This window comes from Boleophthalmus pectinirostris, unplaced genomic scaffold (genome assembly GCF_026225935.1).
Source record: "Boleophthalmus pectinirostris isolate CB_2022bp ecotype Guang Dong unplaced genomic scaffold, ASM2622593v1 HiC_scaffold_16, whole genome shotgun sequence".
Lineage (NCBI taxonomy): Eukaryota > Metazoa > Chordata > Actinopteri > Gobiiformes > Gobiidae > Boleophthalmus > Boleophthalmus pectinirostris.
In genome coordinates, this window is record NW_026571095.1 from 37,023,479 (window position 1) to 37,035,682 (window position 12,204).

At 42.0% G+C, this 12,204-nt stretch overlaps 1 long non-coding RNA gene and 1 pseudogene across 1 annotated transcript; both read right to left on the reverse strand.

The window, feature by feature from the left end:
* Positions 1-3,824: 3,824 nt before the first annotated feature.
* LOC129408354 (uncharacterized) lies at positions 3,825-6,252 on the reverse strand. Its single transcript, XR_008631899.1, has 3 exons — positions 6,219-6,252; positions 4,690-4,761; positions 3,825-4,230 (listed from the first exon to the last, which is right to left on the reverse strand). It is a non-coding gene; the product is annotated as an uncharacterized LOC129408354 (long non-coding RNA).
* A 4,698-nt stretch (positions 6,253-10,950) lies between these two features.
* The window catches only part of LOC129408270 (neoverrucotoxin subunit alpha-like), a 14,983-nt pseudogene continuing 13,729 nt past the window's right edge, over positions 10,951-12,204 (reverse strand).

Genomic DNA, 12,204 nt, shown 5'->3' on the forward strand with positions numbered 1-12,204 from the left:
AGCCACAGGGGGGCACCAGTGACAAAAACTGTTATTGTGTCCCTAGGCAAGACACTTCACACACATTTCCCAGTGTGAATGTGGTGTGTGCTGCGGTTGCAGCTGCTTCACACTCGGGTCAAACCACCTCAGTGCTGCAAGTCCTGGTCTGATGAAGCCAACAGGACAACATCATCTGCAAACAGCAGAGACGAGATCCTGTGGTCCCCAAACCAAACCCTCCGGCCCCTGACTGCACCTAGAAATTCTTTCCATAAATACAATGAACAGAACCGGTGACTGTAGTGTGTGTGTGTCTCTGTTGTGTGTGTGTGTCTCTGTTGTGTGTGTGTGTCTCTGTTGTGTGTTTGTGTCTCTGTAGTGTGTGTGTGTGTCTCTGTAGTGTGTGTGTGTGTTTGTGTGTCTGTGTGTGTCTCTGTGTGTGTGTGTGTGTGTGTGTGTGTCTCTGTAGTGTGTGTGTGTGTGTGTGTGTGTGTGTGTGTGTCTCTGTGTGTGTGTGTGTGTGTGTGTCTGTGTGTGTGTGTGTGTGTGTGTCTGTGTGCGTCTCTGTAGTGTGTCTGTATCTCTGTAGTGTGTGTGTGTGTGTGTGTGTGTCTCTGTGTGTGTGTGTGTGTGTGTTCTCTGTGTGTGTGTGTGTGTGTGTGTGTCTGTGTGTGTCTCTGTAGTGTGTGTGTGTGTGTGTGTCTGTGTGTGTCTCTGTGTGTGTGTGTGTGTGTGTCTGTGTGTGTGTGTGTGTGTGTGTCTGTGTGTCTCTGTAGTGTGTGTGTGTGTGTGTGTCTGTGTGTGTCTCTGTAGTGTGTGTGTGTCTCTGTGTGTGTCTGTGTGTGTGTGTGTGTGTGTGTGTGTGTGTGTGTCTCGTGTGTGTGTGTGTGTGTGTGTGTGTGTGTGTGTCTGTGTGTGTCTCTGTAGTGTGTGTGTGTGTGTGTCTCTGTAGTGTGTGTCTGTGTGTGTGTGTGTGTGTGTCTCTGTAGTGTGTGTGTGTGTGTCTGTGTGTGTGTGTGTCTGTGTGTGTGTGTGTGTGTGTCTCTGTAGTGTGTGTGTGTGTGTGTGTGTGTGTGTGTGTGTGTGTGTGTGTGTGTGTGTGTGTGTGTGTGTGGCTCCAGGTCACTGGGCGTCCTCAGAAGGTTCACACTGAGTGTGTATGATTGGGTTTTTTCAGTGTCCTGGTTTGTTCATGGTTTGTGTAAACACAGTGTCCCAGTTTCAGTGTCCGGTTATTAGAACCCGAGATACTGCAGCTGGTTTATTCCGACAGTAAGTGGGACACTGTGGCATGTAAACGCAGTATCCCGGTTACTACTACATGAAGTCGAGTGTGCATGATATGGAGTAAGAAAGCTGTCAAAAATATTCGTGTGCATAGAATAGAAATCCGTGCATATTTGTCTGTAGTTGCGCATAAAATAAATATTTGTAAACTCTCAAATGAGTCCAGTCGTACATAAAATATATTGTGTGCAGTTTATCATCAGAATATTAATTGAAAAGTTACCACGTCAAGAATTACAATAATCAAATGAAAATGTACGATTACACTTTCATCAGCACGAACACGAATTCACAGACGGGACTTTACCATCAAAAACACGTCATCACTTCACAGACATTATTCATCGAGAGCAGAAGAAAGGCAAGGCAAGGCAAGTTTATTTGTACAGCACAATTCGTACACAAAGTAATTCAAAGTGCTTTACAGAATAAGAAATACATTAAAATCATAATAAAAACAAATCAAAACATAAATAATCATGAAGATTAAAATTAAAAAAGAGAGACATAAATTGGAGAGAAGAGTGCAGAATGAAAACCTTTCAGTTATTTGCACAGTCAAACAGAAATGTTTTGAGTCTGGATTTAAACAGCGTCACAGAAGAGTCTGTCTCACATGTTCAGACTGTTCCAGGTTTTAGCTGCATGAACCTGAAACGCTGACTCCCCTTGTTTAGTCGTGACTCTGGGCACCAGCAGGAGGCCGGTCCCTGAGGTCCTCAGAGTGCGAGATGTTCATATGACACTAACATGTCACAGATGTACTTTGGTGCTCGGCCATGGAGACACTTGTACAAGCAGAGCTGCTTTAAAGTCTCTGAGGCACAGGAAGCCAGGTGCAGAGACCTGAGCACAGGACTTATGTGCTCGTACTTCCTAGTTCGAGTCAGGACCCGAGCTGCAGCGTTCTGGATGTTCTGCAGCGTCTCACAGCTCGTTTGGAGAGACCAGTGAGCAGAACATTACAGTGTCTAACCTACTGGAGACAAATGCATGGATAAGTTTCTCCAAGTCTGATTTAGACAGTAAACCTTTGATTTTTGCTATGTTTTTTAGATGGTAAAAGGCGGCAGATGTTATTGATTTTTATGTGACTGTTAAAGTTCAAGTCTGAGTCCATTATTACCCCTAGATTTCTTGCCTGATTTGAAGGTTTTAGAGAGAGAGACTTGAGGTGACTGCTGACACTGTCCCTTTGTTTCTGTGGACCAAACACTATGACTTCAGTCTTGTCAGAGTTTAGCTGGAGAAAGTTGTTTTGCATCCACACACTGATCTGTTGGATGCAGTGACCAAGTGACTCCACTGGTCCATAGTCTCCTGCTGCCAGAGAGACGTAGATCTGAGTGTCGTCTGCATAATTGTGGTAACATCGATCAAGATCAAGACTGTGCATGTTTCAGTTTGTAGCAGAGTAAAAACAGAGTAATGACACAACAAGGAGCTACAACAACTGAACAACAAGTGGGTTCATTCAAATTTATTGTAAAAATGTCTTGTCTTGTCACATTGAATTCGTAAACTGAACGCTGCTGTGTGATATTATGTAGAAACACCTCGTCTGAATGGGAAACTGCACCTACATCTAAGTAGAAACAGAGTGGAGCCAGTTGGTGAACATCAGACGTAACATTATCCCAGGACTAATTATCAAATATCAGGTTCTCTGTGTGTTTAGATTCAAACATTCACGGCTCCAGCCACAGCGAGCATCAGCCTGAACCTTCATCTCAGCTGCATTTCTCACATCAAATGGGACCAAAAGTTCTTCTGGACGATGAAATGTCCCAGTTTACACCAAACACCACCAAACTGTCCTGGTTACAGACGTCACAGACAATGAAATGTTACACATTACACTGTAATGCAGCTTCAGCATCAATTAATGTTCGTGTTTACAGACAACACCTTGGTATGTTTACAGGGTTATAACTCACATATAACCCATTATAACTCACATATAACCCATTATAACTCACATATAACCCATTATAATTCACATATAACCCATTATAACACATATAACCCATTATAACTCACATATAACCCATTATAACTCACATATAACCCATTATAACTCACATATAACCTATATATATTAACATATAACCCATTATAATTAACATATAACCCATTATAATTAACATATAACCCATTATAATTCACATATGACCCATTATAATTCACATATAACCCATTATAATTCATATATAACCCATTATAATTCACATATGACCCATTATAATTCACATATAACCCATTATAACTCACATATAACCCATTATAATTCACATATAACCCATTATAATTCACATATAACCCATTATAACTCACATATAACCCATTATAACTCACATATAACCTATTATAATTCACATATAACCCATTATAATTCACATATGACCCATTATAATTCATATATAACCCATTATAATTCACATATGACCCATTATAATTCATATATAACCCATTATAATTCACATATGACCCATTATAATTCACATATAATCCATTATAACTCACATATAACCCATTATAATTCACATATAACCCATTATAATTCACATATAACCCATTATAATTCACATATAACCCATTATAATTCACATATAACCCACTGTCTGTAACCAGGACAGCCTTTCTAATAAAGGCCTGTTAACTATATTTTTCCTCGTGTGATTTTTTACTTTTTCTACTTTTTTGGAGTTGCCTGGAATCCACTGTGTTTTTGTTTTGATCCTTTTTCCAAGAGCGCCCTCTATCTGCTCCTACTGATTGAAACACCTGCAGCAAACAGTCACATTTTTGTTCTTTCTGCACTAAGTGTTTGGTGTAAACTGGGACATTTCAGCGTCCAGAGGAACTTTTGGTCCCATTTCATGTAAGAAATGCAGCTGAGATGAAGCTGAGATGAAGGTTCAGACTGATGCTCGCTGTGGCTGGAGCCGTCAATGTTTTAATCTAAACATACAGAGAACACAGATGTCACTTTTTGACTCCAGTTCAGTTCGTTCTGCAAATGTCTTCATGTCACAAAACACGTCCACAGGGACATTTCTAATGTTTTTTGCTGCACTTACATTTTTTAAATTCCACTTTAAAATCAATGCGACAAAAGAACTTTGTGAAAAGCTTTTCTCTAAAACTGTGATCATGTAAATGTTCTTCTAGCGCCTCCTCTGGACTGAGGCTGCAGGTGCACACACTGAGTGCGTCACATGTACATCAGTGTCCCGTTATTCTCCATGTCCCGGTTCTGTCAGTGTTCGGGACACTGTGTTTACATGTGCGCAGACAAACCGGGACACTCATGTCCCCGTGATATGATCAAATATTCACAGGATTCTTGACATAATCTTACAAATGCACAAGTGCAAAATGAACTTAAATCAATTTAATAAACCAGGAAAAATACAAAACCTTGAGCTGCTTTAGCGTCGGAAGCTCGGGAGGTTTAACCAGCGTGAGGAGCTGTGAGAATCCCACAATCCACTGCACACATCAAACCAACACATTCTTCATTCAAATCTTCTGCATAAATAAACTCAACTTTACAACATCTAAACTATAAACACATCAGTCTGTTTGATCAGATCATTCAGCTCTGACACATTTGTTTATGTAAAACCGCATGGTTCATTTACATAAACTGTTGCGCTGATAAAAACAGCTGCTCCTTGTGTCGCTGATGTGATCAGATTCTTTTGGATTAAAAGACACGACTCAGTGGATCACGTGTGTTTTTTGTGACAGAAGAGGCGCTGATGATGCTGAGTTTGTTCTGTGTTTGTATCGTAGGAGATAGTTCATGTTTTAGTTTTTCAGTGATGTACGAGTGCAGGTTGTTCGTGTGCAGGTTCAGCGCAGCTCTTTATTTACACTCATTTCACTCGTGTGGTCACTTTATTTATGTCGGTCACTTTATTTATGTCGGTCACTTTATTTATGTCGGTCACTTTATTCATGTCGGTCACTTTATTTATGTCGGTCACTTTATTCATGTCGCTACTGTTGCAAAGAAAAAACTGGACAGTGTTTGTCTTTTGGACGCATGATGTGGAGTAAGAAAGCTTTCAAAAATATTTGTGCGCATAGAATAGAAATCGGTACGTATTTGTCTGTAGTTGTGTATAAAATAAACATTTGTAAACTCTCCAATGAGTCCAGTCGTACATAAAATATATTGTGTGTATTTTATCATCAGAATCCATCACACTGAAGGTGAAACTCTGGAAAAAAATCCTCTTGGTTTTTCGTTCTTTTCTCTCTGATCATTTGTGATGGTTCTTTTTTTGTCCATGAATCAGTGAAATTCATTTAATGACATAATCGTGTCGTCTCCACCTCAGGATCAACAGTTTTAAAACATGACGAAAAAATCATTCTGACAGTTTTTAAAGAGGAAGAGAGAAGAGAGAAGGAGGGAGGAGAAAAAAGAGAAAGAGAAGAGCGTGTTGAAGAGTTTGGTTTTGGCTTCACTGCATCAAAGTTTGAGTTTTTGCGCTGGTGTTGGAGGAAACAGACCCTTAAGAACATTTATGTCTGTGTGGTTTTTGATTCTGTTGTTTTGTTCGTACAATCCTGTTTTACACTGAAAAGCTGCAAAACGCAGATTCAGTTTGTGTGACTTCACCGCGTTACAGAACACGACACACACCAGGAAGTCGTGTTCAGGAAATGAGATTATGAAAAAGCTGTTTTTCTTCCTCTCATGTTCTAAAGTTGTTCCTCATCACAAACCTGCCTGCAGAGGTTTTAGATCCTTCATACATGTCTGGGTCATTGAGCGATCTGTCCCGGGCCCTTTTCAAACCCTCCTGACGATTAACTGTAAGATTCTGAGCAATAATCAAACCACAAACCTCCAGCAGCCAAACTCCCACACGACAACTGTCCATCAAAACACAAAAACATGACAGTGTAAAAGTGAACAAAGCAACGTGACAAACCTGATGTGACGCGCAGGAGTTTGATGAGCGGGACGCGGCTCAGTGTGACGGGACGTGAAGCTGCAGCGATTTACCGCAGAGAGCGAAGGGAGAGAGTCAAAACGAAAGTGAAACTGATCCAACACGTTCAGACGCTGTTTTAGGACCATTTATCATTTCCACAACAATAAAAGGAACATGGTGGTGATGTAAATATGTCAAGTGTCACAGTTCATCCCCCGTAGAAGTCAAAGAGAAAACAACTAAACTGCTGCTGGAGGTGAAACATGTTTCACAGAAACACTGTTAAATCCTGTGAAGTGTTGAACCAGCGCCATCTCCTGGTGCTCGCCGTCCCTGCACTTGCTGTTCCCACTCTTCCTCCCAGAGACTGGAAACATTCAGTTTCCTCCCTGTAAAGGAGAAGTCCAGACGAGGAAACGTGGAACATGAATTGAGTCATGTGTGTCTGTTTTAATGCTGCTGATTGAGCTCAAACATCTCCATGGACGTTTGTCACTTTGATTTCTGTTTGTACATTTGACTTGATTCTAAATCCCTGTACACAACGTTTACTGATACTGACACTTTAAATGACGTCAGACACTAAATCACTGTGGATTTGTCTTGTACAGTGTTGGGGAGTAACAGATTACATGTACCAGAGTAATCAGAGTACAAATGATGAGTAACTGTATTCAGTTACAGTTACTGTTTCAGTGAGTGGTAATTGGATTACAGTTACTTTGTTGAAATAAATGGATTACACAGAGAGATTTAACTGTTTACACAATTTGGGCTTTTTTTTTTTTTTTTTTTTTTTTTTTTAGGTTATTCCACTTATTGCCACTAAACCAGGACTAAACCAGGACTAAACCAGGACTAAACCAGGACTAAACCAGGTCTAAACCAGGTTTAAACCAAGTCTAAACCAGGTCTAAACCAGGACTAAACCAGGACTAAACCAAGACTAAACCAGGACTAAAACAGGACTAAACCAGGTCTAAACCAGGTCTAAACCAGGTTTAAACCAGGTCTAAACCAGGTCTAAACCAGGACTAAACCAGGACTAAACCAGGACTAAACCAGGACTAAACCAGGACTAAACCAGGTCTAAACCAGGTCTAAACCAGGACTAAACCAGGACTAAACCAGGACTAAAACCAGATCTAAACCAGGACTAAACCAGGACTAAACCAGGTCTAAACCAGGTCTAAACCAGGACTAAACCAGGTCTAAACCAGGATCTAAACCAGGACTAAACCAGGTCTAAATCAGATCTAAACCAGGTCTAAACCAAGACTAAACCAGGACTAAACCAGGACTAAACCAGGTCTAAACCAGGACTAAACCAGATCTAAACCAGGACTAAACCAGATCTAAACCAGGTCTAAACCAGGACTAAACCAGGTCTAAACCAAGACTAAACCAGGACTAAACCAGGACTAAACCAGGACTAAACCAGGTCTAAACCAGGACTAAACCAGGTCTAAACCAGATCTAAACCAGGACTAAAACCAGGACTAAACCAGGTCTAAACCAGGACTAAACCAGGACTAAACCAGGTCTAAACCAGGACTAAACCAGGACTAAACCAGGTCTAAACCAGGACTAAACCAGGACTAAACCAGAACTAAACCAGGACTAACCAGGACTATACCAGGACTAAACCAGGTCTAAACCAGGTCTCAAACAGGATTGAACAGGTCTAAATCCTGCTGTGTGGACGTGTTTCTTCGTCTTTTCTATCAATAATATTTTTAATTTGGTTCAGTAAAGTTTGGACTTTTTATTTTCTTTTATCAGATAAAACTTCTTATGTGCAGATTTCCTCGTCTTTGTTTCTCTACAGCAAATCAAGTAATCCAAAGTAATCAGATTACATTACTCACTTTAAGTAATTTAATGGATTCTGTTACAAACTACATTTTGGGGTGTGTAATCTGTAATCTGTAGGGGATTACATTTGAAAAGTAAACTTCCCAACACTGGTCTTGTATCGTTACAAAACTGAAGAAAGAGGCAGAGACGGTTCTACAGCAGCTTTAATGACGTCACAGCAGGATCCAGGCCCACTTTATTTGTACAGCACATTTCATAAACAAGAGCGTTTCCAAAGAGCTTCACACTGCAGTGTCAAACATTTAAGTGTAAAAAGTCTGCAGAATTCTGTCCAAACAAAAGGAACCAACAGAATCACAGCAGCACCCACACACACGCACAAAATCCCACAGTCTAGAAGCATCGAGGTTTCTGAAAGTCTGAGGGAGTCTGAGGGTCTGGGCGTCTGACAAAGCCTTTGTATCGTCCAATTACAAATGAATCTTTGAGCCGATAGTTTTACCCCGGGAACGTTCCGGAGCTTCTGCAGTTTGTGTCGTCAAACGGAGCGGCGTTCATCGTCCGAGGTCACGGAGCAGAACGTTTTTCACTTTAACTGCAGCGAGCGTCAAGTATGAAATGAATATCATGAGATTATTGTTCACAGTTCCCCCGTTTGATCAGAGACACGTGTGATGAGACTCAGAGAAACTGAAGCTAGTTTGAAAGTAAATACATAAAAGTAAATTTTAAAGTAAATATATCAAAGTAAAGTTTTAAAGTAAATATATAAAAGTAAAGTAAATATAGAGAGAGTCGGGCAGCAGATTGGATGAGACAAAGAGCACTTACAGTAACTTTGTTTTTGGTCTAAATCGTGATCAGTGGTGAAATATTGATGAAACTTTAACTTTTTTATGCTCAGATTGTGTTTAAATAAAACTCAGATGAAGACAGAGTTTCAGACACAGCAGTGCCTCTAGTTAGCGTCACAGTCCCAGTGGATGTTGATGACATCAGCTGCACAGATCCAATTGTTTTATCCATTTTCGCTTTTTTTTCACTCATGCTTTTGTTTGTCATTTTATTTACAGGAATAGTTTTCTCTGAACAACTGAATATTACATCTCTTAGAGTTCTGCAAACAAATCTTCATATTCTTCGTTTAATTTGTCAAGGAGAGACTCTACAGTTTCTGCCTGGTATTTCTCTTTCAGTGTTTTCAGTGTTTCTGTCTTTGTGACGGTCTTGTTTTCCCATCTGTATTTCTCGATCGAGTGGTCATGCCAGTCACATTCTCTAGGACACACAGTGCAATCTCCATCTGCATCAAATACTTCACATGTGTCCATTTCTTCGTTGTTTCTAATGGGACATGGATAATGACAGGTGACAGCACATTCCCTGCAGTTGTTGCTGTACTCTTCAGTTCCAGAGAGGTCCACCTGATCACCCACAGTCACAATGAATTCAATCTCAAAATTCTCATTTCTTCTCATCTTTGCCTTGTGGGTTTTTTTCGGAGGTTCAGTGCGTGTCCTAGAAAGAAGCACAAAAGATGGAAGGATCCGAGAAACAGGCCACTTTATTCAGCATTTTCCATTGAGAGGGATTCAGTGTTGATTACCAAGTACAACTGTCACCCCGGAACGACGCCTCTGCCCAACTCACAATGAGGGGGAGCTTTATACCACACATCTGACAAAACATTAACTTGTGGATTTAGCATATACAGCAAGAAAATGAACAATAATGCTGACCCGGTGCACTTTATCATGGGTGGGTACATGCCACGGGGTTCACATACATCAGTTTTCTGCTTCGTGGCATCTCAAAGTACAGAAAAACATGTCTTTTATAGAACTATAGATAAACATACGTGTTTTTCACCCTGTTGTCATTCCAAGGTACAAGACATTGGGTGAATCAGCATGATCAACACAGAATATTTCCCACAGCCTCATGCTCCTCTATTTGTTCACGTGTCGTCTTTATCTCTTCACGTCTTTGTAATAATAATTTCATCCAATTAAATCCAACTTTCCAGGCTCAGTTTTCTCTAAGTCACTAAAGAACCTCGTCATGTTTTTGTTTCCCATGTCCCAGAACATTTGATCCAAACTGTCTTCTTCTGCAGAGGTCTGGTTTGAGGCGAACACTGCAGAGTTGTTGAATTTGAAGTGGACTGGCAGACCCTGCTCTGTTTTAGGACATGGGACTCCAGCAGCTCTGAGGACCTCAAGAACTGGAGACATCTGAACATCTGCGAACGTCACCAGAATCTTGAGGTTCTCAGACACATCTTTCCCTAACCTGGAGTGGAATGAGTGTAAGACGTGACACAGGGTTGAAGGGAGTTGAGGTAAACACGACTGGACCACTACACAGACTGTATGAATCTTTCTGATGTTCAACTTATTGAAGGGTTCAAAGATCAGCTTCAGCCACAGTAAGTTTCCCATGAAGCTTATAAAGTCTTTAAGCTCTGGAGTGTCGATGATGGTGAGTGAGAAGTCGACCTGGAATCCCTCCTGGTGGTTTATTTGATACATCACTGTCCTAGAAGTCTCATCCTCATTTATTTTAAACCGAAACGGGTCGGTCCATCTGACTCCCAGGATGTAGTTGATCATGGCATTGATGAGATTGATCTTCCCAGATCCCACAGGTCCGAGAAGGATCATGATACGATTTTCTTTATGACTTTCTTTTCCAAACACATATTTTCTGACATCAGCAGTGCTCAGTTCTTCTGCTTTTAGACCAAGTTTGTAGATTTCTGGTGTTCCAGACTTGATTTTGACAGAGTCTTTTACGATGAGTTCTGCTGCATGATGTTTTGGTGGTGATGGTCACAGTGGAGCTTTCTGATTCTCTCCACAGTCACAGAAGATCCTGAGGATGTACTCTGTCTGAGGCTTAAGTCCAGAGATCACCTTCTCCTCAGAATGGGACTCTTCTCTCCTCCACTGGAGTGTGTCTCCGGTCTCAGCGTACTCCACGATGTATCTGAGGACGCCTGGTCCCACCTGTGCAGTCTCCTCCAGCAGCGGCGTAGATCGGAGGGGTCTTCTGGAGGGCCGCAGGGTAAGGTTTTCATGGAGGTGTGAGGAGCAGCTGGACCTACTCCCGCCTCAGTGACGGCTCTCACTGTGAAGCTGTACTCTGTGTTTGGGATCAGGCCTGTCACTGTGACCTCTCCAGCTTCAGCCTGGAGCTGCTGCTTCCACTGCTCCTGTCCTTTCTCACAGAACTCCACTCTGTATCCACAGACGTTCTCCGCTCCCACTGAGAGAGCTCTGACCTGCAGACTCACGCTGTGCGCTGTGGCTCTGCTCACAGTCACTGAGTCTGGTTTAGAAGGGAGCTCAAAGCTCTCACTGCTGAGGAACCCGTCTTCATAAAGATAGATGGTTGCTTCTTTGTGGTTTTCATCAGTCAAACCCACTGCCAGGAACCGAAGAGCCTTTGTGTCCTGGTCTTTGTTGGCGTCTGCAAAGTCACTAAACACCTTTGCTTTGAGTCTCATTCGGTGGATCACGTCTTTAGTCTTGTACCAGGGTGTGGGCTCTGCTCCAGACTCGTGGGTTTGAATCCCCTTTAGGTGGTTCTTCAGTTCTTCGAGGTACGGCTCTGCCCTCTCCAGAGACGTGAACACAAACACCAGGACTTTCTTTGAGTCACTCACCTTCTTCATGAGGTCATTTTTCGAGGAGACGACTTCTGTGTTTCTCATCAGATTTGTGAGGGACTTTTATGGTGTAGGCCTCCTCAGTGACCTCGTCCATCCACTGGTTCAAACGGTGAGAGCTGAATGGACTCTCTGCTGCCCTCTTCAGGACTTCTGCCAGAGCATCCTCCTCCTCTCCTCCTCCTCTGATCGATGGAAGCTTCGTGGCCAGAGTTCCCTGGAGTCCCAGGAGGAACTCTGAGCACAAAGAGTTAAAGGTTTTGACTTTTTTGGAAAATTGTGAGAAGTTCTGCCCTGCAGGACTCTTCAGGACATCATTACAGATCTTGTCCAGCTCCCTGAAGTTCTCCAGGACGTTCTCTGCCTCACAGACTAACCTCAGACTGATGTGACGCACCAGTTTAGACGCTGCAGAGTCTAAGGCGCTGAGGGGCAGCAGGTGCACCCTCACAGGGACTGCGTTCTCACCTTTGGGGCCCAGACGTTTGGGCAGGT